The following is a 26984-nucleotide window of genomic DNA, read 5'->3' as shown; positions in this document are numbered from 1 at the left end:
AAACTGACCTTTTCCAGTCCTGTGGCCACTGCTGAGTTTTCCAAATTTGTTGGCATATTGAGTGCAGCACTTTCACAGCATCATCCTTCAGGATTTGAAATAGCTCCACTGGAATTCCATCACCTCCACTAGCTTTGTTCGTAGGGTGTCACTATTTTTGCATATATCCAAGACAGTAGAAATTAATAAAACGTATACCAAACTTGACCTTCTACTGTTGTCAGACATGACCTCAGATTATGAGGTTGATAACTAATTTTATTAAGCCAATTAAGTTTGTTATATATAGTATGGAAGATGCACAAAAAGTTTAATGATACAATGGAAAAATCCTTAGGTGCAGAATAAATCATGTTATCTGGAAGAAAAAGAAAACAGTTTTTTGAATTTAAGATATCAACAATTATTTACTGTATATTGGTTATCAATAATAATATTACAATAGAACACAAAACATATATTTAGCTACTTTTGTCTTTAATACAAAGATTTTGGGAAAATCTTAACTATAACAATGTAATTAATCAATGTTAATATGAAAAAAATAAAAATAAATGCTATGGAGTAAATCCATGTGTGATAATTTGTGAATTATTTAAGTGCATAGCTTTTACTCACCCAAGTCTACCTGTGCCATTCTTCCAACAGCATTTACTCACTCAAATCTCTATGTCATACTTTGGTAAGTTTTGCAATATTTCAAACTTTTTTTCATTACTGTTAAAGTTTGTTATAGCTATCTGTGATAAGTGATCTTTGATGTTACTATTGTGATTGCTTTGAGGCACCATGAACCATGCCCGTATAAGAGGACAAACTTAGTAAATGTTGCATGTGCTCTGACTGCTCCACAGACTGGTCTTTCCTCTGTCTCTTTCCTTCCCCTTGGGTCTCCCTCTTCCCTGTGATACAATAATATTGAAATTAGGCCAATTAATAACCCCACAATGGCTTCTAATTATTCAAATGAAAGGAAAGTCACACATATCCCACACTAAATTGAAAGCTACAAATGATTATGCTTAGTGAGGAAGGCATTTTGAAAGTCAAGCATGTCAAAAGTTAGGCCTCGTCTGTCAAACAGTTGACTAAGTTGTGAATGCAAAGGAAAAGTTCTTAAAGGAAAAAGTACTACTCCAGTTAACACACTCATGGTAAGAAAGAGGAACAGCCTTATTGCTGATATGGAAAAAAGTTTTAGTAGTCTGGATAGAAGACCAAGCCAGCCAAAGCATCCCCTTAAAGTAGGCCCTGCTGCTGCTGCTGCTGCTGCTGCTAAGTTGCTTCAGTCATGTCCGACTTTGTGAGACCCCATAGACGGCAGCCCACCAGACTCCCCCGTTCCTGGGATTCTCCAGGCAAGAACACTGGAGTGGGTTGCCATTTCCTTCTCCAATGCATGAAAGTGAAAAGTGAAAGTGAAGTCGCTCAGTCGTGTCTGACTCTTCGTGACCCCATGGACTGCAGCCTACCAGGCTCCTCTGTCTATGGGATTTTCCAGGCAAGAGTACTGGAGTGGGGTGACCTTGCTTTCTCCAAAAGTAGGCCCTAACTGTATTTAATTCCATGAATACCATGAGAGAGGTGAGAATCTGCAGAAGAAAAGTGTGAAACAAGCAGATGTTGGTTCATGAGGTTTAAGGAGAGAAACTGTCTCTATAACATAACAGTACAAGGTGAAGCAGCAAGCACTGATGGAGAAGCTGCAGGAAATTATCCAGAAGATATGGCTCAGATAATTAATGAAAATTTTTACACTGAACAATAGATTTTCAATGTAGATAAAACAACCTTATATTGAAAGAAAATGCTCTCTCAGACTTCCATAGCTAAGAGGAGAAGTCAATGTCTGCTTTCATAGCTTCAAAGGACCAGCTGCTTTTTCCACTAGGGGCTAATACAAGCCAGTGCTCATTTACAATTCTGGAAATCCTAGGCCCTTAAGAATTGTGCTATATCTACTCTGTGATTTAGCCTCTGCTCTATAAATGGAGCAGAGAAGGCAATGGAACACCACTCCAGTACTCTTGCCTGGAAAATCCCATGGATGGAGGAGCCTGGTAGGCTGCAGTCCATGGGGTCGCTAAGAGTCGGGCACGACTGAGCGACTTCACTTTCACTTTTCTGGATTGGAGAAGGAAATGGCAACCCACTCCAGTATTCTTGCCTGGAGAATCCCAGGGACAGAGGAGCCTGGTGGGCTGCCGTCTATGGGATCACACAGAGTTGGACACGACTGAAACGACTTAGCAGCAGCAGCTATAAATGTAGCAACTGTGCCTGGATGACAACACATCTATTTACATCATGGTTTACTTTAATATTTTAAAATCACCATTGAGACTCACTGCTCAGGGGAAAAAAAAAAAAAGAGAGAGTTCTCTGAAAATATCACTGCTCATTGACAATGCACCTGGTCACCAAGAGCTTTGATGGAAATGTGCAATAATATTAATGTTGTTTTCAAGCCTGCTAATACAATATCCATTCTGTAGTCCATGGATCAAGGAGTAATTTTGACTTCAAGTCTTATTATTCAAGACATATATTTTGTAAAATTGTAACTGCCATAAATAGTGATTCCTCTGATGAACCCAGGCAAAGCCAATTGAAAACCTTCTGGTAAGCATTCTCTACTGTAGATGCCATTAAACAAACAAACAAACAAAAACATGTAGTTCATAGGAAGATGTCAAAGTAGCAACATTAATTGGAGTTTGGAAGAAATTGATTCAACGCTCATGGATGAGTTTGAGGATTTCAAGACTTCAGTGGAAAAAGTTATTGCAGGTGTGGTAGAAATAGTAAGAGAGCTACAATTGGAAGTGAAATCTGGAGATATGACTGAATTTCTGCTGTCTAATGAAAAAAAAAAATTAGCAGATGTAGGGTTGCTTCTTAGGGATGAACAAGGAAATTGGTTACTTAAGATGGAAACTACTTCTGGTGAAAACTTCATGAAGATTTTTGAAATGAGAACAATGAATTTAGAATATCACATAAATTTAGTTGATAAAGCAGTGGCAGAGTTTGAGAGAATTAATTCCAATTTTAAAAGAAATTCTACTATGGTTAAAAGGCTATCGAACAGTATTGCACACTATGGAAAAATGGTTCATGAATGAAAGAGTCAACTGATGTGGCAAACTTCATTGTTGTCTTGTTTTAAGAAATTACCACAGCCCAACCTTCAGCACTCACCACTCTGATCAGTCAACAGTCATCAACATGGATGCAATATCTACCACCAGTAAAAAGATTATGACTCACTGGAAGCTCAGACATTCAGCATTTTTTAGCAACAAAATAATTTTTTAGTAATTCCTTTATTAGACTTAATAGACTGAAGTTTAGCATAAACTTAACTTTTATATGCACTGGGAAACCAAGTATTAGTGTGACACATCTTATTGTGATTCTCTCCTTATTGTGGTTGTCTGGAACTGAACACACAATATTTCTGGGGTTTGTCTGTACTAGGCACAGATTAGTACCTAGAAATCACCAATCAGTTCTACCATAGGCCACACTATAGAAAACCATGAAAAATTCACCTAAACAGTATCTTATGAGTCAGTATTCATGTTAATATCCTTCTCTGGAAATCTTTATAGTGATTTATTTCAAGTTTGACATATTTTTAGGAAGGGAAAATGCATAATTATATTTCTTTCTCAAATTCAGCTTTTATGGATATCATATAACATGATAAACTATATGCTATTAATCTCAAGCTATCTATAGTTGTAGTGAAATCTATTAATTGCCTCTAAAATGATGAATAATCAGGCAAAAGAAAGAAAAACTGTAATTCCTCCATCAGAAAGACAGTTTCCCTAATGGAAATCATATTAATGCCTTGATGTAAACATTATCTGTTTAAATCAAATTTTAAGTGACATAAGGAGCCCAAAGCATAAATTTCCCAGCCATAATTCTTCATAATTCTTCTCCCAGCCATTCTCTAGTTTACTGACTTTTACTTCTTGTCTACAGAGGCCTAGTCCCTCTGGAACATGGTGATTTTCATTCAGACAAACATGCTCTGGGGAAGGCCAATTGAAATATATTCATGCTATGTCAGTGATTTCAGGTGTCAAAGGTAGTAATGGACTGAAGTATAATACACAGCACACTCAGTGGAAAAAAAAAGGCAAAGCAAAACTGAATTAAGACATACTTTTAAGGAATGTAGCTTACATATTTTTATCCCCTATAGCAATATAATGTTAATTATAACAATTAGATGTCTACCCCAACCAAACATCTATCTATCATCTATCTAACATCTTAATGAAGAGATAATGGTGCTTTTCAAGATTTGGCCAGGTGACTTGTCAACATTGAGTGTAATTAATTTCATTTTTGTCATTTTTCTCTCACTTCACTTCTCAGTGTTTCTTTTTGGGTGTGGAATGGGGGAAGGGGATAGGAGAGTTTGTTGCCTCATGGAGAAGATTAGTTTTCTATCTTATATTTGCCTCCTCTAATCTTTCTCAAATTATCTTTTAAAATAGTGAACTATGATCTCCAGTTTTCTACAGAAGCTTCTTCCTTTTAATTGCTTAGAAAATGTTTGTTGCTTTGGTTAGCTTTGGTGTGCTTCCTTTATCTTCATTAATCTGAATGTCACTTGTTATCTTACAAGAATCAATGTTATGGCTGGTCCTCTTCCTATTATGGCAATGGGATTAAGGAGGAAAATGACATAACTAATATCCAGCTACTTTGGGCATTAAGCCACTTAACTGAAAAAGTACTGTATCATGCTCAGAATCCTTATAGATATTTCTAGATAGTATAATTTAGTGATGTTTTACATAAAATTCTGAATTTAAAAATCTTATTTAGTAATGTTATCATTATTTTTTTAAATTTTATTTTATTTTTAAACTTTACATAATTGTATTAGTTTTGCCAAATATCAAAATGAATCCGCCACAGGTATACATGTGTTCCCCATCCTGAACCCTCCTCCCTCCTCCCTCCCCATACCATCCCTCTGGGTCGTCCCAGTGTGCAGAGAAAAGAATACCATTGTATGGATTTCTTTTGCTGCTGCAGCTGCTTAGTCACTTCAGTCATGTCTGACTCTGTGCAACCCTATGGACTGTAGCCTGCCAGAGTACTCTTTCCATGGGATTCTCTAGGCAAGAGTATCCAGACAAGGGTGGGTTGCTGTTTCCTCCTCTAGGAGATCATCCCAACCAAGGAACTGAACCTATGTCTCCTACATTGCAGGCAGATTCTTTACTGCTGAGCTACCAGGAAAGACCCATGGGTCTCTGTTAGGCCAGATAACTGGCAGACATAAGTCCCCCAGAGAAATCTAAAATCAATTTGGCACTTTCTAAAGTAGGGCTAAGAGTTTTATTATATTAAAATATTTTTTTAAATAGTAATGCATTGAGCTTGATTTGGTGGTGAAATAAATTATAATTCTTCTAGAGGCAGAGAGTCTGAGATTGTGTGATTAATCAAAGACAACTAAAGTATTGTACAGCTTCAAGGAATACATTTTTATCACACTTTTTCTCATTTTCTCCATCACTTAGGTAAGTAGGAGAGTATTTTAATTATCCTTTCCAAATCCTGGGAACTCGATTTAAGATTCACAGCAGTCCCCTGGATTACTCTGAACCATTAATAAAGTTGTGATGAAGCTTCAGAAGTATTAATGAAATCATTTCTACTTATAAGAAAGTTAAACTTAAGGACTATGGTGTTGGAGAAGACTCTTGAGAGACCCTTGGACTATAAGGAGATCAAACTAGTCCATCCTAAAGGAAATCAGTCCTGAATATTCATTGAAAGTACTGATGCTAAAGCTGAAAATCCAATATTTCAGCCACCTGATGTGAAGAACAGATCCATTGGAAAAGACCCTGAAGCTGGGAAAGATTGAAGGCAGGGGGAGAAGGTGACGACAGAAGATGAGATGGTTAGATGGCATCACTGATTCGATGGACATGAGTTTGAGCAAGCTCCAGGAGTTGGTGATGGACAGGGAGGCCTGTTGTGTTTCAAGGGTCACAAAGAGTTGGACATGACTGAGTGACAAAACTGAATAGAACTGAAAAATTCAGCATTCAAAAACAAAGATCATGGCATCTGGTCCCATCACTTCATGGCAAATAGATGGAGAAACAATGGAAACAGTGACAGTCTTTATTTTCTTGGGCTCCAAAAATCACTGCAGATGGTGACCGCAGCCATGAGATTAAAAGACGCTTGCTCCTTAGAAGAAAAGCTATGAAAAACCTAGAGAGCATATTAAAAAACAAAGACATTGCTTTGCTGACAAAGATCCGAATTGTCAAAACTATGGTTTTTCTAATAGTCATGTATGTATGTGAGAGATGGACCATAAAGAAGGCTGAGTGCTGAAGAATCGATGCCTTAGAACTGTGATTTTGGAGAAGACTTGAGAGTCCCTGCAAGGAGAACAAACCAGATAATCTGAAAGGAAATCAGTCCTAAGTATTCATTGGAAAGACTGATGTGAAGCTGAATCTCCAATACTTTGGCCAACTGATGGGAAGAGCTGACTCATTAGAAAGACCCTGGTGTTGGGAAAGATTGGAGGCAGTAGGAGAAGGGGACGACAGAGAATGAGATGGTTGGATGTCATCACTGACTGGATGGACATGAGTTTGAGTTGACTTTACGAGATGATGATGGACAGGGAAGACTGGAGTTCTGCAGTCCACGGGGTCACAAAGAGTGAGACATGACTGAGCAACTGAAGAGCAACAACAAATTGTCAGATTAAGGAGAGAGCTTTGAAGATCAGTCATACCAAAAGAGATGTACTACTTTCACTCGAGAGCCACATAAGAAATTGGTTATCCTAGTGGCTATTTTTGTATTCAACAAACTACCAGAACTTTTGATCCAAATGAATATTTGAATACCCTGAAAAATATGGTCAGATGTTCCATTATGGTTTCAAGGTAATAAATAAAAGGTGCTATCGCTAATTTGAAGGGTCCTAACTTTTATTGCATTCTTTTTGGATCTTTCCTTCAGAATGTGTTTATAAGTTTTACAAGAAGTGCCTTGTTAATTATTAACAGTTATGTTTTCCCCTTCATTTTCTCCATTTTTCAACAAAAAATGGGATTAAGGACCTAAATTTAAGACTGGATACTATAATAAAGGAAATCCTAGAGGAAAAAATTAAGAGCACTCTTTCACATAAATCACAGTAATATTTTTTTGGATCCACCTCCTAAATGAAATATAAAGAAAAAATAAACAAATGGGCCCTAACTAAATGTAAAATATTTTGCACAGCAAATGAAACAAGGAAAATGTAAAGATAATTTATTGAATGGGAGAAAATATTTACAAATGATATGACTGATAAGGGATTAGTATTCAACATACAACTCAACACCAAAAACACAAACATCACAATTTAAAATTGGGCAGAAGAACTGAGTACTCATTTTATTGAAGGAAAAATGCAGTTGGCTGATAGGCATATAAAAAGTTGCTCAACATCATTAATCATCAGGTAAATGCAAGTCAAAAGCACAGTAATACATCACCTCACACCTGTCAAAATGTCTATCATAAAAAAAAAAAACACCCAAAAATGACAAATATTGAAGAAGATATGGGGAAAAGGGAATTCTTAGGCACTATTGGTGGGAATATAAATTGGTTCAGTCACTATGTAAAACAATAGGGAGATTTCACAAAAAACTAAGAATAAATCTACTATATGACTCAGTAATTCCACTTCTGGATATATAACTGAAAAAAACCCACTAATTTGAAAAGATACATGCACCTCAATATTCATAGCAACAATGTTTATAATTGTCAGCAATTATATGAAATTGAAACAGATTGGAATAGATATGAAATTGAAATACATATGAGAGCAATCTAAAAGTCCATCAACGGATGAATAGTTAAAGAAAATATGGTATATATATATATGTACATATTTATATTATATATATACATGTACATACAATGGAATATTACTCAGCCATTAAAAGGAATGAAATTATGCCATTTGCAACAGCAAAGATGGGTTTGGCAAGCATTATGGTAGGTGAAATCCCAGATATATAAAATCAAATATTGTATGATATCACTTTAGTTGTGGAATCTAAAAAATACAACAAACTTAAGGAATGTAACAGAAAAGAAGCAGACTCAGATATAGAGAAGAACTGGTGGTGATCCGTGGGTCAATGGAGGGGTAGGTGAGTAAGAGGCACAAACGATTAGGTATAAAATAAGGTTCAAGGATATATTGTACAACATGAGGAATATAACCAATATTTTCTAATAACTATAAATTGATTACAAATGTTAAAAATCATGAATCACTATTGTATACCTTTAACTTATATAATGTTGTACAGTAAATATACTTCAATAAAATATTGTACCACTATATGAAAGAAAGGCAAAATTGTGCACAGATTTGAAGTTCAGAGAAACTTAGTAATTGTCTAAATCCAAAGTGACAAAGAAAGGAAAAAGTGAATAAAGTTTAGTCAGCAGCTCAGGAATACACAAATCCCAATGTATTTTATTCATTTAAAAGCATAACACATTAAACCCAATTTTGAAAGCTCTGAAATTATCTTATTTATAAATATAGAAGGAAAAATTTGAATATTGTTAAGTTACTTAAAAATAGAACCCAATTATTTTTCAAATGAGTAATCCACAATATCAGGAATGTTTATCCCAACTGCTCAAGTATAGTTCAAAACCAGAAAATATTTTAGTGCAATTTATAACATCATCAAATTATAGAAAAAAACATTTTATGATGTTGACAATAGAGTGAAGGCACTTTATATGATACAGATCATTCCTAATTCAGTTCAGCCTCTCATTCATGTCCAACTTTTTGCTACCCCATGGAATGCAACACACCAGGCTTCCCTGTCCATTACCAACTTCCAGAGTTTAATCAAACTCACATCCATCGAATTGGTGAAGCCATCCAACCATCTCATTCTCTGTCATCCCCTTCTCCTCTTGCTTTCAATCTTTCACAGCATCAAAGTCTTTTCCAATTAGTCAGTTCTTCACATCAGGTGGCCAAAGTATTGGATCTTCAGCTTCAGCATCAGTCCTTCCAATGAATATTCAGAGCTGATTTCCCTTAGGATGGACTGGCTGGATCTCCTTGCAGTCCAAGGGGCTCCCAAGAGTCTTCTCCAACACTGAAGTTCAAAAGCATCCATTCTTTGGTGCTCAGCTTTCTTTATAGTCCGGCTCTCCCATCCATACATGACCACTGGAAAAACCATAGCTTTGACTAGATGGCCAAGTAATGTCACTGCTTTTTAATGTGCTGTCTAATTTCCTAGGAAATATGCTAAATAAAGTATAAATAAATTAATCTACTTAAATACAATAAACCTAAGTACAATATTAATATGATTCTAATAAATCATGATTCTAATAAACAGAACAAGAAAAAATAAAATAGTAGACATAATTAGCATTGAATGATAAGAAATAGTGTTTTATTTTTAAAAATGCAATTGGATATCTAGAAAATATAAGAAACTATAAAATTACAGAGATATCAATAAAGTAATATAAAACAATATAAAGTGGCAGATTTATAACTGTTGAAAGGTGAAAAGTTCTATAGCTATGTTCTAATTTAACAACAAGAAACTTAAAAAGTTGTAAAAATAAACCGTTGAAAATAGAAAGGAAAAATCTGCCACCTGTACAAAGAAACTTAATTTTTATGATCACTGTTTTGGTTTTTTTTAATGAGGTGAATCATATCATATTATTGAAAAAACAAGTGAGCAAATAGAATTGAATAACTTTGGCTTCCTTATTTCGGAAAACAAATACTGTGCTTTCTAGAACTGTTACATTTTTGTCCACGAGTGAGATTAATCTGTAGTTTTCTTTTCCTGAAGCATCCTATAATGTCCTTTACTGTCTTGAGTCAGTTTAGCTTACATTTTTTGTAAGAATTAATCAATATCACCTACATTTTACTGTAGTACATTTGAGCATAATACTTCCTTATTTGCTTTATAAACTCTGTTTTCCTGTAATTATGTTTCTATTTTTATTTCCTAGTTTTATTGTTGACACCTTTCTTTTTTCATCAGATGTTCAAGGGTCTTTCCACAAGTCTCTGTGTTTTTGTTCTTTCCTGTTTTGCTTTGTTTTGTGGAGAGGGTGGCAGGGAAGTTGTATTTGACTGATATCCTATTTTAAATGTCCATTTTGCATTTCAACTATTTCTGCTCTTAGCTATATTAGTTGATTCCTTCTATTTTCCTTCTGCATATTTTGGTGCAGTAATTTTAATTTACATATTTAGCTTATTAATATTGGACTTTATTTTATTTAAATTTAAATATTTGTGAAAAATAACACACAAATTTTATATGAAGCAGTAGGTATATTTATATTTAGCAAGTAACACATATCCAGAAACATATGGTAGTTAAATGAATATCTGTGAATTTATGAAATAGATGTGGGAAAATAATAAACATGGATTGAAATTATAACAAATTTTTAAGTTTGATAGGGAAAATTGAAGGTATACCATTTATGAATAAGGTAATATAAGCATGGATTCCATTGAATTATACTAAAATGGTTGATATTAAATCACTATATAAAAACTAATGCTGACTGACAGTTATATAGAAAAAAAGTTTTAATTATTTTACTGTACAACCAAACATCCAGATGAATTTCCCCAAAGAACTTAAAACAAGCATTTTCAGTTGTCAAAAAGTAATCAAAACATATTCAAATAAATTCATTCCTTAGTTTCAGAATGGAAATTAACACAAAACAACCTTGTAGATGAAATAAAATCAGTTTTTCTGACAACATATTCCAGCACATGTTCATTGTGCTACTTACCAGCTCAGGATAAAAATATCAGCAGCTAATGCAAATGAATCCAAAAACATGTCTATCAGACAGAAAGTTTCATATCAGGATTAGATCTTCAAGCCTTTGTTCCTTTAAGAAGCAAGATGCAGTAACTCATAATTCAGATCTGAGTTCCCTATTAAATAACTTTATAACTCAAACAATTCCACAATCCATTACTTTTGGTATTTTTTTTTTTATGGAACTAAGTTTTGTTGGATGTTTTTCTTATAATTCAGAAATAATCTATTTTTTTAAATTGTGCATAAATTCTGGCAAATTAACTCATTTTTTCCCCTGACCTTTATCATCTTTTATTAACACTGCTCAGGCAATATAATTTGTGAAACAGGGCATTCTTTAAACATTTGACCTTCAAGCACACCTTTGTTGATAGGATTCTTATTAATATCAAAACATATTTCAAGGTTTAAAGACATCTCCATGGTGTTTACCAGATGTTTAGTTTGATATACAAAACAAATGTTCTTTAGAATCTTATAAAAGTGGAGTAGGGCAGATTGTGGACTGTTGTTCAGAGTCAGTGACTACATGACAGGCACCAGGAAAAAAAAAAATTGAGGTGAATAAATAAATTTCAAAATTGTCAATTCAAAGTAATGACATGCCTTTTATTTAATTGATGATACATTTTAACAGAAAAAAATAGGTATGTGTATTGCTTATCTTTTGTTAAGCAACAATTATCACACACTGGCAGCTTATATATTTATTATCTCACAATTTCTGTGTGAAAGGAGTCCAGCATGGTTTATCTGGTCCTTTCATGGTTTATCTGAGTATTCTCAACCAGTATCTCCAAAAGGGTGCCATCAAGGTGCCAGTTGAGCCTTTGGTCTTACCACAGACCTCTAATGGGGAAGGAACCTACTTCCAACCTGATGTAATTTTTGAAATAATGTGGTATTTTTGTGGATTGTAGGACCAAGAAACTCTGCTTTTGTTGGTTGTTAGTCCATGGGGTCGCTAAGAGTCAGACCCGACTGAGCAACTTCACTTTCTCTTTTCACTTTCATGCATTGGAGAAGGAAATGGCAAACCACTCCAGTGTTCTTGCCTGGAGAATCCCAGGGACGGGGGAGCCTGCTGGGCTGCCATCTATGGGGTCACACAGAGTCGGACACGACTAAATTGACTTAGCATAGCATAGCGTAGCTGGACGCTGCTCTCAGTTCCTTATTCATAAGGTAAGTCACAATGCAGCAATGTGCATCAAAGACAACAAGGAACAGAGTCCTTGGTGAATCTGTAGGGAAGACAGAAGTTAAGATCCTGTGTAACCCAATCATGGATGTGATGCTCCATAGCTTTTCCTGAAGTCTTAAACCCCACGAATATTCAAGGGACGAGAGTTAGACAAGATTGTGACTAACGGAAGGTAGAGATCATTTGAAAGCTGTTTATTTCATCCTAGCTATTAAAAACAGAAACGATTTAAGGCAATCAGATGTTATGATATACACTGCTATTGTAAAGCCAAAATAGATAGATTCCACATTGAACTTTCAGAATCACTTCCCCCTCACCCCCTCCAAAAAAAATACTCATCCAGTCTCATCCAGTCTACTCATGTATCTGCCATGACCAGGAAGCTAAAGACCCAGAAAGCTGCAGCCAAAATGGTAGGCAACTAGGTCCTCGTTATCATCCACATCAGAAAATAAGATGCCAGTATCCTAGTACTCAGCATATTTGAAAATCAAACTTGTTCTCTGTGTTAGTCAGTCATGTCTGACATTTTGTGACCCCATGGACTGTAGCCCTTCAGGCTCCTCTGTCCTTGGAATTCTCCAGGCAAGAATACTGGAGTGGGAAGCCATTTCTTTCTCCAGGGGATCTTCCTGACCCAGGGATTGAACTTGGGTATCCTGCATTATAGGCAAATTCCTTACCATGTGAGCCACCAGGGAAGCTCAAGCTCCATGCTTACACACATATGTCACCAGGACTATTAATTCAAGCAGAAAGGCAAGTGAAACACAGGTTTCATCACATGATGCTCATTTCGCCTTTCAAATCTCAAGTATAAATGTGTTTGGCACATTATGTTACAGGCAGAAAAGTTTTGAAAGACTGTAAAAAATATTATATTTAACTTTTTAAATAAATGTACATGAAAACATACTTCCCAGTTGGTTCTCTGGTAAAGAATCTGCCTGCCAATTCAGGAGACACTGGAGACAAGAATTCAATCCCTGGATTGGTAAAATACCCTGGAGGAGGAAATAGCAATCCAGTATTCTCACCTAGAGAATTCCATGGACAGAGGAGACTAGTGGACTATAGTCCATGGGGTTGCAAAGAGTGGAACACAACTGAGTGACTGAACAAACACAGAACACAAAACATACTACAGAAATTTTGGGAAAAGTAACAAAATCTTCCTCACAATAATTGACAACTCAGAGTCTCCAAATGTACAATCCCTCTCTAGTTAAACTTCCAACATGTAATAAAATACTAGCTGTGTTTTCTCTTCTAAGGTAATGCAATTATACTTCCTACAATAAATGCAACCATACTTCCAATAAGAAGGAGTGTTTGTTGCCTTTCTTAAATAGGAGAAGGATAAGTCATTAACCATTTTGAATGATATTTGTTTCATCTCTCTTAGTCTAAATAACTATATGGAAACTAAAGAATGGAATATTAAGTCATATGTTGTACTACCAAAATGTTCATATAAAATTTCAGAGGAAAATAATTATTATATATATTTTATGCCTAACTAGCTAGATAACACAAAGTATAATTTTTCAAAAAAAGGAAGAGCATGGGAAAGTTCTTCCAGAGCAATTTGATAGCCTTCATTTATTCAACTTGTCATGAAACCAGATGTATTCACTGTTTATAATATTTTTATTATTTATTTCATGTTTCTTTATTGCCCTAATGAACACTTTAACTTGCCAGTATTCTTTTACTGATGGTAAAACCCAAATACATTGAAAGTTTAGAATATTTTTAGGTCCTGCTTGAATGAAGTTCATGTAATCTAGTACAAATTCCTCGATTGTGCTGGTATTATGATGATCCTCAAAAAAATCCCTTGGGTTTCAGAGATATGTCTCCATGGCAAGATTGTATAATACCAAGCCTATATTCCATTGATAATCAAAAGAGTCTACAAACATGTCTCCATCAGCAAATTGCCTTTGCCATGACCCAGGGATTGCTACGTGTTTTTCAAAACTATCGAATATAGGCGGAGTCATAACAGCTGAGTAGTTATTCATTGACATTGAAGTCGCTCAGTCGTGTCCAACTCTTTGAGACCCCATGGACAATAGCCTACCAGGCTCCTTCATCCATAGGATTTTCCTGGCAAGAATACTGGAGTGGGTTGCCATTTCCTTCTCCAGGAGATCTTCCCGACCCAGGGATCGAACCCGGGTCTCCCACATTGTAGGCAGACGCTTTACCGTCTGAGCCACCAGGGAAGTCTATACTTCGTGTCAAAAATCTCACTCCCCAAAGCTAAGGACTGGTACTAGATCCCTGCCACAGTTGTCGCAGGAAGACCAAGTCTCAGAAAGAAGCAGCAAAAGCCAAAGCATAGTCTCCACCTAAGCTAGTTTAATTCCACTTCACAGATGCCATACATGGATGTCTAATCTCTATAATTTTAAAGACATCAAGTAGTAAAGGAAACTGGAAATGTAATCCTTAGTCTTTCATCTACTAAGCAAGGAGTAGACACACTACAGAGAGTTGGAATTAAGTTGAGCAAGACATAAAGATCAAGAGAAAAACACTTATTTTGTGGATAGAGAAAAACAAGATGACCAAAGAATTCAAATGATAGAATTCTAAGTAGAAAGATGCAAAATGTACTAGAGACTGTTACTTTTTCCCCAGTATCCACTGACCCTTCTTATCTTATTTATACTAGTAACCTGTGAGTTTAGGAGGTTTCATGGTCACTTTGGTAGACACTACATTTTCCACCCTCTCTTTAAGGAAAATATGACTATAGAACTACATATTATTTTTATTGGAGGATAATTGCTTTACATTTTTGTGTCTGTCTCTGCCATACATCAGTCCAAATCAGTCACAATTATCAGTTCAGTTCAGTTCAGTTCCGTTGCTCAGTCATGTCCAAGTCTTTGCAACCCCACAGACTGCAGCACTCCAGGCTTCCCTGTCCATCAACGACTCCCAGAGTTTACTCAGACTTATCTCCATTGAGTTGGTGATGCCATCCAACCATCTCATCCTCTGTCACCCCCTTCTCTTCCTGCCCCTAGTCCCTCCCAGCATCAAGGTCTTTTCAAATGAGTCAGCTCTTCACATCAAGTGGCCAAAGAATTGGAGTTTCAGCTTCATCATCAGTACTTCCATTGAACACTCAGGATTGATCTCCTTCAGGATGGACTGGTTGGATCTCCCTGGAGTCCAAGGGACTCATATATATATCTCCTCCCTCTTGAGCCTCCCCCGACATTCTACTCCTCTAGGTAGTCACAGAGCTCCAGGCTAGGTTTCCTGTGTTACACAGCAGCTTAATTCTAGTTATCTATTTTACACAGGATAGTGTACATGTGTGTGCATGCTAAGTCACTTGAGTCATGATGTCCAACTCTTTGTGACCCTGGAGTAACCTCCCAGGCTCCTCTGTCCATGGGATTTTGCAGGCAAGATACTGCAGTGGGTTACCATGCCCTCCTCCAGGGGATCTTCCTGACCCAGGGATTGAACCTGAGTCTTTTACGTCTCCTGCATTGGCAAGTGGGTTCTTTACCATTAGCACCACATGGGAAACCCAATAATGTGTATATGTCAATGATACTTTCTCAGTTTCTCCTAGCCTCTCTCTCCTGTATTGTGTCCACAAGTCCTTTCACTATCTCCACATATTGTTCAATGGCAGAGAAACAGAACTTTACTGAGGCAATTTTTGCTCTCCATTCTCTTCACCTTCGCATAGGTTGGACATGAACATAGGGATGGTAATGGGTTTTGGCATTCTGGATAAATGCCGCATCTAGGAAATGGTGGGATGGTAAAGAAGAAGAAATGTAAGTCTATTGAGCACATAATGGAACAAAGCTATTCATTAATCATGGAACTTTTCTGACTATATATATAATATTATATATTATATATATTATATATTATATTATGTATTATATATATAAAGATCCACTCTTTTTTTCATTTTTTAATTTCTATATTACAGAAGCTTAGCCTCTGTCTTAAATAAAGCAAAAGGTATCATGTAAATCAACTGGGAGAAGAAAGTTTCCAGAAGGAAATGTAATTTACAGGGTCACATTCTATAAAATGATTATTAAGATAATGATCGTAGTAAATCTATTTAATTTGGCAATCAGCAAGTAATAATTGATGATGTTATAAAGTTAAGTGAGACAAGAGTGTTGAGGGAAAAAGTTAGACATATAGCAGATTAGAGTGAATCAAAAGTATGAATTTCAGACCCATCAGGTTACAACTCTCTTTTTTTGCAGGTCATTTCTAAAGATAAAAAAACTGGATTGTGACAAATACCTTTTTTTTGATATCTCAAATTGTTTTTTAATTTAATTTTTTGCCTGTTACAGCAACATATCTGCTATGCATACACAGCCTGATATTTTGACCTTTATATGATTTCTTTTTAAAATATAGGAATAAGAGGTTCTTCAGGTTTCACCATTTGACTTAATCCATTCAAGCAAGTCTAGATCAAGTGTAGTATGGGGGCTTCCCACATAGCACAGTAATAAAGAATCTGCCTGCCAATTAGGAGATACAAGAGATGCAGTTTCCATCCCTGGATTGGAAAGATGCTCTGGAGCAAGAAATGGTAACCAGCTCTAGTATCTCCAGAGAAGGCTTGTGGGCTGGTCCATGGGGTCTCAAAAAGAGTCAGATGTGACTGAGCAACTGCGCATGCACATTCAAGCAAGTCATCGTACTCTCATAAACACTAGTTCTGGATTCCAATAGATGCAGACTTTTATCCTAACTTTGTCTTTGTTACCATGAGTCTTTGGTAAAGATACTTTTGTTTCTCCATGTATAAATTACCAATAACAATAGTGATACCATACAATTTTATTAAAGTAAATAATTGTATACATATCAATTAACACTCTCTATAAATGTATTGTAATTATATATATATATATATATTTTTTTAGCAAGGTACTTGGTCTCTAATAAGCTCTTATATCATAAAAATCATAATTATAATGTTAGTTAAAACCTTCATAATCATTTTAATAATTAATGATGTAAATGTCAAAAATTGTTTAAAGTTAGAATTTAGATGAGACTGCAAACATATTACTAGGCTTCTCTTTACTAAATATCTCACTCTTGTATAGTAATAGACTAAAAGAAACATGAGGTCAATACTGTACTTTGAGGTTTCCCATTATTACACAAACTTAGATAACTTTATACAAGACAGATACAAGCATATTCATGGTATAATTTTGTCTGAATCTATTTCTAATTTTTGTTTACTATTAGAATAGTCCTAAGAATTATTCAACTACACCAGTGTGAATTTATAGTTCTATAATTAAAGCCATGCTTCTAGACTCATAGAATTCTAAAGGGTTCCCAGACCATTGCGTATAAATGAACTATAAAGGTCTTCTTCTGAAGTATAGGGCCCTGATTCTATTTGTTGTGTTTGTTTATGGTAGTTACCATTTATTAGCTATCATTTGAAAGTTTTAAGCTCTATGTATTATTTTATTTTATTTTTATAATAACCTTTTTAAAATAGACATTTTTTAGATTGTAAAAATTAGAATATTACAGTTATTCTAGAATTTTAATTGGAATCTTGAACCATACTCTTATCTGTTATGTTTTATTGCCTCCCTGTATGACGTGTCTTGATTAGTGCAGAAATGAAAAAAAACATATACTCTAGAACTATTTACACTAACCCCATGATTCTCAATAGTAGTTAGATGATAAAAGAATAGAAAATTAAACTATCATAACTTCTTTTACAAACTTACTGTGTTTTACTTATTTAGGCCCCTTTGATTGAACATTACAGTTAGTAACTTAATGTTTATTTCTTTCTTCCCATAATTAATCTTCCAAATAATTACCCTCATCTGATTATTTCTAGCTCCAAAATAAAATGACATCAGTGTGTTCTTGGCAACAAAATAAGAGTGGGTTATAGAATAAAATCCTGTGAAAACAGAGCTAAAGCTAATTTATTGCAAAGCAAACATATTGTTTTTCACTGCCAGGAATATTTTTACCTTCCCACTCTCATCCTCCAACCTCTTCTGCTGAAACTTCTAACAGTTTCTTTGATAGAAGAAATAAATATGTTTGAATCTATATGTTTACATAGTATAAAATGTGTGCAGCGAAAATTATGTATAGATATGTTTGCTTATATGTACATAATATTAAAATTATTGAAAAAAAACTCTCAAGCAGGAGAGAGGTTGAAAGATAATGGGGTAAAGTCTTGAAAATATTATTGAAATAATCTAAAACAACATGCATAGAGTAAAAATGCATGCATATGGGCTGGTTTCAGAGTACATCCTGGAACTCCTGAGGGTGTGAAGGCACAGATTTGTGTCATAGAATTATTCCTTATTTGATTCTTAATATTCTTTTCTGTTTTACAAGATTAATGCATTTTAAAATGATGAATTTGCAAAGTTGGATTATACAGATGGTGAAGATACATGATGGTCCCTGAATCACCACTTGGAGGAGACTTCTCTATCCATCAGGAACATGCATATTAAATTCTATATTTAAATCAACCCATAACCACTGAGATCCTTGGCTCTGTCTCATATGGCAACTACTGTATTTTCATCCTTAACAAAGTTAAAAATAGATTCCTTAAACCTAAGTGAGAGAAAAAAGGAGCTCATTCAACTAGCATTTGAATGCAAACTGATATTAGAAGCTAAACAGATGGAGACCCATGTCAAGTAGCAGCAAGCCTTGTGCAACCAGTCCTGTGGCTCAGGGTAAGTAGATAAAAGGAACTGTGATATGTGTCGGCATTTATTTGTTGCAGTGGGGAAGATATTACATGTAAAAAAATCTCCAAAATATAACTCAGAGAAAGGAGGAAAGAGGGATAGAGAACTCAGAAATTAGCAATATTTAGAAGTAGAAAGAGTCAACTATTTCCAGACCTCAAACATTTTTCAGAAAAAAAAAACAAAACAAAAACAAAACAAAACAAAAAAAATCTCAAAGGTTTTCAGGAAAAAAATATCAGACATGTTATAAATACAAAATATAGAAGATGCCCTTTTCAGCTGATCCTGTGGTTTTGGACAACTACAAGCAATCCTTTCTTATGGTCGTAGGGAAGAATGTGCAGACAAGGGATAATAATTTATTTTGTGGGGGAAGATTTCCATTTTTATTAATACCAAAGTGAAAATTCACTCATATTTTATTATTTCTGAATTAGAACACATCTAATAATTTCTGGGACCCATATGGCAATGATGATAAGGTTATCAAAGTCTATACATACATATACAAACGTGGACAATGGGTTCTGGGTTTTGGGTTTTGACTCTTCAGGAGATACTATTTGAATATTCTTAAGATATACCATGTCACAAACACCTTTAGTGGCACTGAGTCCAATATCGTATGAAAAACTTTGAGATGGAAAACTGAGAGTTGGAATTCAGAAGTCACACTCTAAAATTTAGTGAGTTGCAGGCAAATCTTATTCAACTTATTTCATAGTGTGTATGTTCCTTTATATTATACACAAGAATAACATATCATAACAATTTATATCTAAATAAGTTAGATGCAGCTTTTTCAAAAAATAAAAAATATATAAAACTGTACATGATAAAAAAGCATTAGGTCAGGCATTTTCCTCCTGCTGCTGCTGCTGCTAAGTTGCTCAGTCGTGTCCGACTCTGTGCGACCCCACAGACGGCAGCCCACCATGCTCCCCCGTCCCTGGGATTCTCCAGGCAAGAACACTGGAGAGGGTTGCCATTTCCTTCTCCAATGCATGAAAGTGAAAAGTGAAAGTGAAGTTGCTCAGTTGTGTCCGACTCTTCGCGACCCCATGGACTGCAGCCAACCAGGCCCCTCCGTCCATGGGATTTTCCAGGCAAGAGCACTGGAGTGGGGTGCCATCGCCTTCTCCGAGTGATACACAAAATAATACTGTCTTTAAACTGAGGCCATTTTGATTTTTTTTTAAAATGCAACAAATGTTTAAAGAACTTTAGGTACATTTATTGGCACATGGTATGCAACTGAAGAAAAAAGATCAGAGCCATGCTACATTTATAGGAAATAAAATGTCTTGAATGGTGGTGACTATAAAATGTATACATGTGATAAGGCTTCCCTGGTGGCTCAGATGGTAAAGAATCTGTTTGTAATGCTGGAGACCTGGGTTCAATCCCTGGGTCAGGAAGATCCCTTGGAGAAAGGAATAGCTACCCATTCCAGTATCTTGCTTGGAGAATTCCATAGAAAGAGGAGCCTGATGGGCTACAATACATGGGGCTGCAAAGAGTTGGACACAACTGACCAATCAACACATGTTCATATACATGTGATAAAATCATAAAAATATACTTACGGGTATACAATGCAAATGCAAACATATGTGCATGCAAAACCTGGTGAAATTTTGATTAAGTATTGTAGTCTAACCAATTTTATTGTGAACAGTAAAATTTCCTGATTTTCATCAGTTCAGTTCAGTGGCTCAGTCGTGTCCAACTCTTTGCGATCCCATGAATCGCAGCAAGCCAGGCCTCCCTGTCCATCACCAACTCCCGGAGTTCACTCAGACTCACATCCATTGAGTCAGTGATGCCATCGAGCCATCTCATCCTCTGTCATCCCCTTCTCCTCCTGCCCCCAATCCCTCCCAGTATCAGGGTCTTTCCCAATGAGTCAACTCTTCGCATGAGGTGGCCAAAGTACAGGAGTTTCAGCTTCAGCCTCAGTCCTTCCAATGACTATTCAGTACTGATTTCCTTTAGAATGAACTGGTTGGATCTCCTTTCAGTCCAAGGAACTCTCAAGAGTCTTCTCCAACACCACAGTTCAAAACCATCAATTCTTCGGCGCTCAGCCTTCTTCACAGTCCAACTCTCACATCCATACATAACCACTGGAAAAAGCATAGCCTTTACTAAACGGACCTTTGTTGGCAAAGTAATGTCTCTGCTTTACAATATGCTATCTAGGTTGGTCATAACTTTGCTTCCAAGGAGTAAGCGTCTTTTAATTTCATGGCTGCAGTCACCATCTGCAGTAATTTTGGAGCCCCCAAAATAAAGTCTGACACTGTTTCCACTGTTTCCCCATTTATTTCCCATGAAGTGATGGGACCAGATGCCATGATCTTTGTTTTCTGAATGTTGAGCTTGAAGCCAACTTTTTCACTCTCCACTTTCACTTTCATCAAGAGGCTTTTCAGTTCCTCTTCACTTTCTGCCATAAGGCTGGTGTCATCTGCATATCTGAGGTTATTGATATATCTCCAGGCAATCTTGATTCCAGCTTGTGCTTCTTCCAGCCCAGCATATCTCATGATGTACTCTGCATATAAGTTAAATAAGCAGGGTGACAATATACAGCCTTGACATACTCCTTTTCCTATTTGGAACCAGTCTGTTGTTCCATGTCCAGTTCTAACTGTTGCTTCCTGACTTGCATATAGGTTTCTCAAGAGGCAGGTCAGGTGGTCTGGTATTCCCATGTCTTTCAGAATTTTCTACAGTTTATTGTGATCCACACAGTCAAAGGCTTTGGCATAGTCAGTAAAGCAGAAATAGATGTTTTTCTGGAACTCTCTTGCTTTTTCCATGATCCAGCAGATGTTGGCAATTTGATCTCTGGTTCCTCTGCCTTCCAGCTTGAACATCTGGAAGTTCACAATTCACGTATTGCTGAGGCCTGGCTTAGAGAATTTTGAGCATTACTTTACTAGTGTGTGAGATGAGTGCAATTGTGTGGTAGTTTGAGCATTCTTTGGCATTGCCTTTCTTTGGGATTGGAATGAAAACTGACCTTTTCCAGTCCTGTGGCTACTGCTGAGTTTTCCAAATTTGCTGGCATATTGAGTGCAGCATTTTCACAGCATCATCTTTCAGGATTTGAAATAGCTCAACTGGAATTCCATCACCTCCACTAGCTTTGTTTGTAGTGGTTTTCATAGTGTACTATAATTTGGTAACATATCACCATCAGAAGAATTCAAGTGATGAATAGGATCCTTTCATAGATAAGAACAAGAGCTCTTGGTTTTATTTTGCAACTTACTGTGTATCTTTAGCTAGCTCAAAATCCAAATTTTGACCAAAATTAGGTCAGCCTATTTTTGTTCCAGGATTTCTTGATTATTATGGCTCATATACTTTTGTTTAAATTCTGAGGTTCTTAACCCACTTCCTTTAAAGTCAACTTGACATTGTTCCGTCCTTTGCATTTGACCTACTGAATTAATTTGTTTCACTATTACTTATTGCAATTTATTTTTTTGCTTTTGGGGATTGTCTTTCTTAATGCTCTTGCTCTCATGTGGTAGATTTATTTTATCATTTATCCATTTTCTCTCCCTATGCTTGCCTATCCTAACAATTCTGTTGTGCTCTTGTAATCACTCACACTTTAGCACCCAGGAAGAGAATCAACTTATTTACATTCAGGTCATGATACTGCAGCAAGTTCAGAGTTATCTCTTCATGGCATTTTCTGCTTCTATTCCAAAAAATTAGATGCCTAAGATATAAAGTCACAAGATTAAACAGCGATCAGAGAAATCTATGGCTTCCTATGGGAAGAGAATGCAATCCCAAATCCAATTTCAGTAAAGTGCACCTGGACTCTGGTGGTACAGATGGTAAGGAATCTACCTGCATTGTGAGAGACCTGTGTTCTATGCCTTGGTTGGGAAGACTCCCTGGAGAAGGAAAGGCAACCCACTCCAATATTCTTGCCTGGGAAATCCCATGGATGGAGGAGCCTGATAGGCTATAGTCCTTGGGGTTGTAAAGAGTTGGACACGACTGAGTGACTTCACTTTATGTACCCTGCCAGACTCAAGGTGTTTCTAGATCCTAATGCTTTACAGGAGTCCCACTTATGTTATTCCATCCCTGTTTCCTGAGTCAGGGCAGTCTCATGGCTTCAGCTTCTTACCATGGTGATTATATTCCATTTCATGCCCAAGAGCTCTTTATCTTGTTCCTGAGAACAACTATGATTTTTTTATAGCTATCTTTTCAGAAAGAAGAAATATTTAACATGTGAATTTACATTACCATCTTGACAGGAGAGGGCTTTGCTTTTTCTGCCTGTATGCTTGAAGAATTATTTCCATATCTTTGGAATTCTACATAATAAACAGTCAATAATGATCCATCTCAGTCTTGCTGCTTCATTTATCATGGGCTGTGGTTCATTTTCATTTTGTATATTTGCTTCTTCTTTCATTCCAAAGAAATAGTCGGTACTGCATCTTTGAATAGCTCTCTATTCCACTTGTTGTATTCTGTACTTGATAAACTCTGGTAATCTGTTAGACTGTATATCCAATTCTATAAAAATCATCTATGTAATTATTTCTTAATGGCTTCATTGTTTCAGTGTCTTTTTTTCTCTTCTGTCTTCACTGATGATTTCAAACCATTTCTCTATTATAGCAATGCAATTTTGATTGAATGTAAGGCTTGAATCTCAGGTGTGATCACACCATTTTTTTATTCATATAAGATTTGGGATCTTCTTGACTTGGTGACTTAGAAATGGAGGATATATACCTCTTACATAATACTATCTTATCTGCATATGGCTTCTAGAATCATCACTGCATGGTCATCTACATCAATTTTACCCAGTACATTATCAAGAATTGGGCTTCCACCCAACTTCAGGGTGGTTGGAAAATGAAAGGGAAGGATGCAGAAAAATTGGGGAGCATGTCATGCATTTGGAAAAGAGAAAAATAAGGTAGTCTAAATCACTTTCATTTTTGAAGAAAGAGTAAGATTTATCATGAAGATGTATGATATGTTAACTGAAAGGAACTCCCACTAGATAAGGCATGGCCTTTTAGGGTGTTAAAATAAATTAGGCTTTACATGAGTCAAAAATAAACAACTGAATCTTTTAGAAGAGCCAAGAGTCCATTATGAGAGTAAAAATGAAAAGGTAATAAAATCTATTAAAAACAGCTATTATGCACACAAGTATCTACTATCTGTAAAATGCTTTATTAAAATTATTAATGGGATACCAACCTTGCAATTTTTAAGAAAATTGTTGGGAAAAAATATTGTGGTTATGGGGAGAGAGCATGATTAACATAAAGTTCATCTATTTAAGAATAAACAAGAGTGATACTGATAATAAAAAAAAGACAAAATTACAAAGGTGGCTGCCTTTTGTATTGGTCAATAAAAACATTTAGAAAATTTTGTCTGAAAATTAGGAAAGTCTTCATTAGTCCTGACAAAAGATGTGAATAATTAATCTGGAGGAAGGAAATGAGACTAGTTTAGTAATGTTTTAAACCACTTATATTTGTAAAAGTAGTAGAAGAGGAACAAACTAAAAAACAAACAAACACACATTTATTTAGAAAAAGCAGTCAATGTAATAAGGAAGAGAGAATGGGATCGAGTATATAGTTCATTTCAGTTCAGTTGCTCAATTGTGTCTGACTCAATTGTGCAACTCCATGAACCGCAGCATGCCAGGCCTCCCTGTCCATCACCAACTCCTGGAGATGGTGTCCCATGTCCATCGAGTCGGTGATGCCATCTAACCATCTCATCCTCTGTCGTCCCCTTCTCCTCCTGCCCTCAATCTTTCCCAACATCAGGGTCTTTTCAAATGAGTCAGCTCTTCGCATCAGGTGGCCAAAGAATATACTTGAATTAAAAAAAAAATCACTATGTCCACAATGCTAAACTTCACAGAAAGATAACACATATATTACTCTGATTTCAAAAGAAACTGATAGTGCTATACATCTATTAAAATGGCCAAAATACAGAAGACTGATAACACCAAAAGTTTCTGAAGATGTACATTACAAGAACTCTCATTGTTCATGGAAATGCAAAATGGTACAGCCACTTTGGGAAATAGTTTGCCAGTATCATACACTTACCATAGGTTTGCTTCAGCAATCATGTTCCTTGGTGCTTTCCCAAAGGAACTGAAATTTTACATCCACACTAAAATGTGACATAATGGCCTCTTGGCTGTACTAACAGATTCAGTTATTTATTAATGACTCACTTGTAGCAGCTTTATTCATAACTGCCAAAACTTGGAAGCAAAACAGATATCTTTCAGTAGTTGGATGGTTGAACTGTGGCACACCCAGACAATGAAATCTTATTCAGAACTAAAGAAATGATCTCTAAAGCAAGGAAAGGAGATGGAAAACACTTAAATGCATATTACTGAGTTTGAAAGAAGCCAATCTGAAAATACTATATACTGAATACTATACTGAAAGTGCCATATATTGATACTAACCATATTCTCAGTTCAGATCAGTTCAGTCACTCAGTTATGTCTGATTATTTGCGACCCCATGGACTACAGCATGCCAAGCTTCCCTTGTCCATCACCAACTCCCGGAGTTAACTCAAACTCACGTGCATCAGCCAGTGATGCAATCTAATCATCTCCTCCTCTGTCATCATCTTCTCCTCCCACCTTCAATCTTTCCAAGCATCAGGGTTATTTCAAATAAGTCAGTTCTTCACATCAGGTGGCCAAAGTATTGGAGTTTCAGCTTCAGCATCAGTCCTTTCAATGAATATTCAGGATTTCCTTTAGGATGGACTGGTTGGACCTCCTTGCTGTCCAAGGGATTTTCAAGAGTCTTCTCCAACACCACAGTTCAAAAGCATCAATTCTTTGGTTCTCAGCTTTCTTTGTAGTCCAACTCTCACATCCATACATGACTACTGGAAAAAGTATAGCTTTGACAAGATGTTGACAAGACATGGGACATCTGTTGGTAAAGTAATGTCTCTTCATTTTAATATGCTGTCTAGGTTGATCATAACTTTTCTTCCAAGGAACAAGTGTCTTAAGATTTCATGGCTGCAGTCACCATCTGCAGTGATTTTGGAGCCTCCAAAATAAAGTCTGCCACTGTATCCACCGTTTTCCCATGTATTTGCCATGAAGTGATGGGACTGGATGCCACAATCTTAGGTTTCTGAATGCTGAGTTTTAAGCCAACTTTTTCACTCTCCTCATTTACTTTCATCAAGAAGCTCTTTAGTTCTTTGCTTTCTGCCATAAGGGTGGTGTGATCTCCATCTCTGAGTTTATTGATATTTTTCCTGGCAATCTTGATTCCAGCTTGTGCTTCATCCAGTCCAGCATTTCTCATGATGTACTCTGCATATAACTTAAATAAACAGGATGACAATATACAGACTTGGTGTAGTCCTTTCCCAGTTTTAAACCAGTCCATTTTTCTATGTATGGTTCTAACGGCTGTTTCTTGACCTGCATACAGACTTCTCAAGAGGCAGTCAGGTGGTCAGGTATTCATATCTCTTTCTCAGTTTTCCACAGTTTATTGTGATCCACACAGTCAAAGGCTTTGGCGTAGTCAATAAAGCAGAAGTAGATGTTTTTCTTGAACTCTCTCTTTTCGGATAATCCAGAGGATGTTGGCAATTTGAACTCTGTTTCCTCTGCCTTTTCTAAATCCAGCTTGAACATCTGGAACTTCCCAAATCATGTACTGTTGGATCCTGATTTGGAGAATTTTGAGCATTACTTAATAGCATGTGAGATGAATGCAATTGTGTGGCAGTTTGAACATTCTTTGGTTTTGGCTTTCTTTGGGATTAGAATGAAAACTGACCTTTTACAGTCCTGTGATCACTGCTGAGTTTTCCAAACTTTCTGGAATATTGAGTGCAGCACTTTCACGGCATCATCTTTTAGGATTTGAAATACCTCAATTGGAATTCCATCACCTTCACTAGTTTTGTTCATAGTGATGCTTCCTAAGGCCCACTTGACTTCACATTGCAGGATATCTGGCTTTAGGTGAGTGGTCACACCATCAT

At 36.1% G+C, this 26984-nt stretch overlaps 1 pseudogene; it reads left to right on the top strand.

Annotated features, from left to right (window-relative positions):
- The first annotated feature begins 796 nt into the window (after nucleotides 1-796).
- Nucleotides 797-3265, top strand: LOC123465607 (annotated as a pseudogene).
- The last annotated feature ends 23719 nt before the right edge of the window (nucleotides 3266-26984 follow it).

The sequence above is a fragment of the Bubalus bubalis genome, chromosome 1 (genome assembly GCF_019923935.1).
Source record: "Bubalus bubalis isolate 160015118507 breed Murrah chromosome 1, NDDB_SH_1, whole genome shotgun sequence".
NCBI lineage: Eukaryota > Metazoa > Chordata > Mammalia > Artiodactyla > Bovidae > Bubalus > Bubalus bubalis.
The sequence above is the reverse complement of the archived record's forward strand: the minus strand, read 5'-3'. Positions and strand labels throughout refer to the sequence as shown.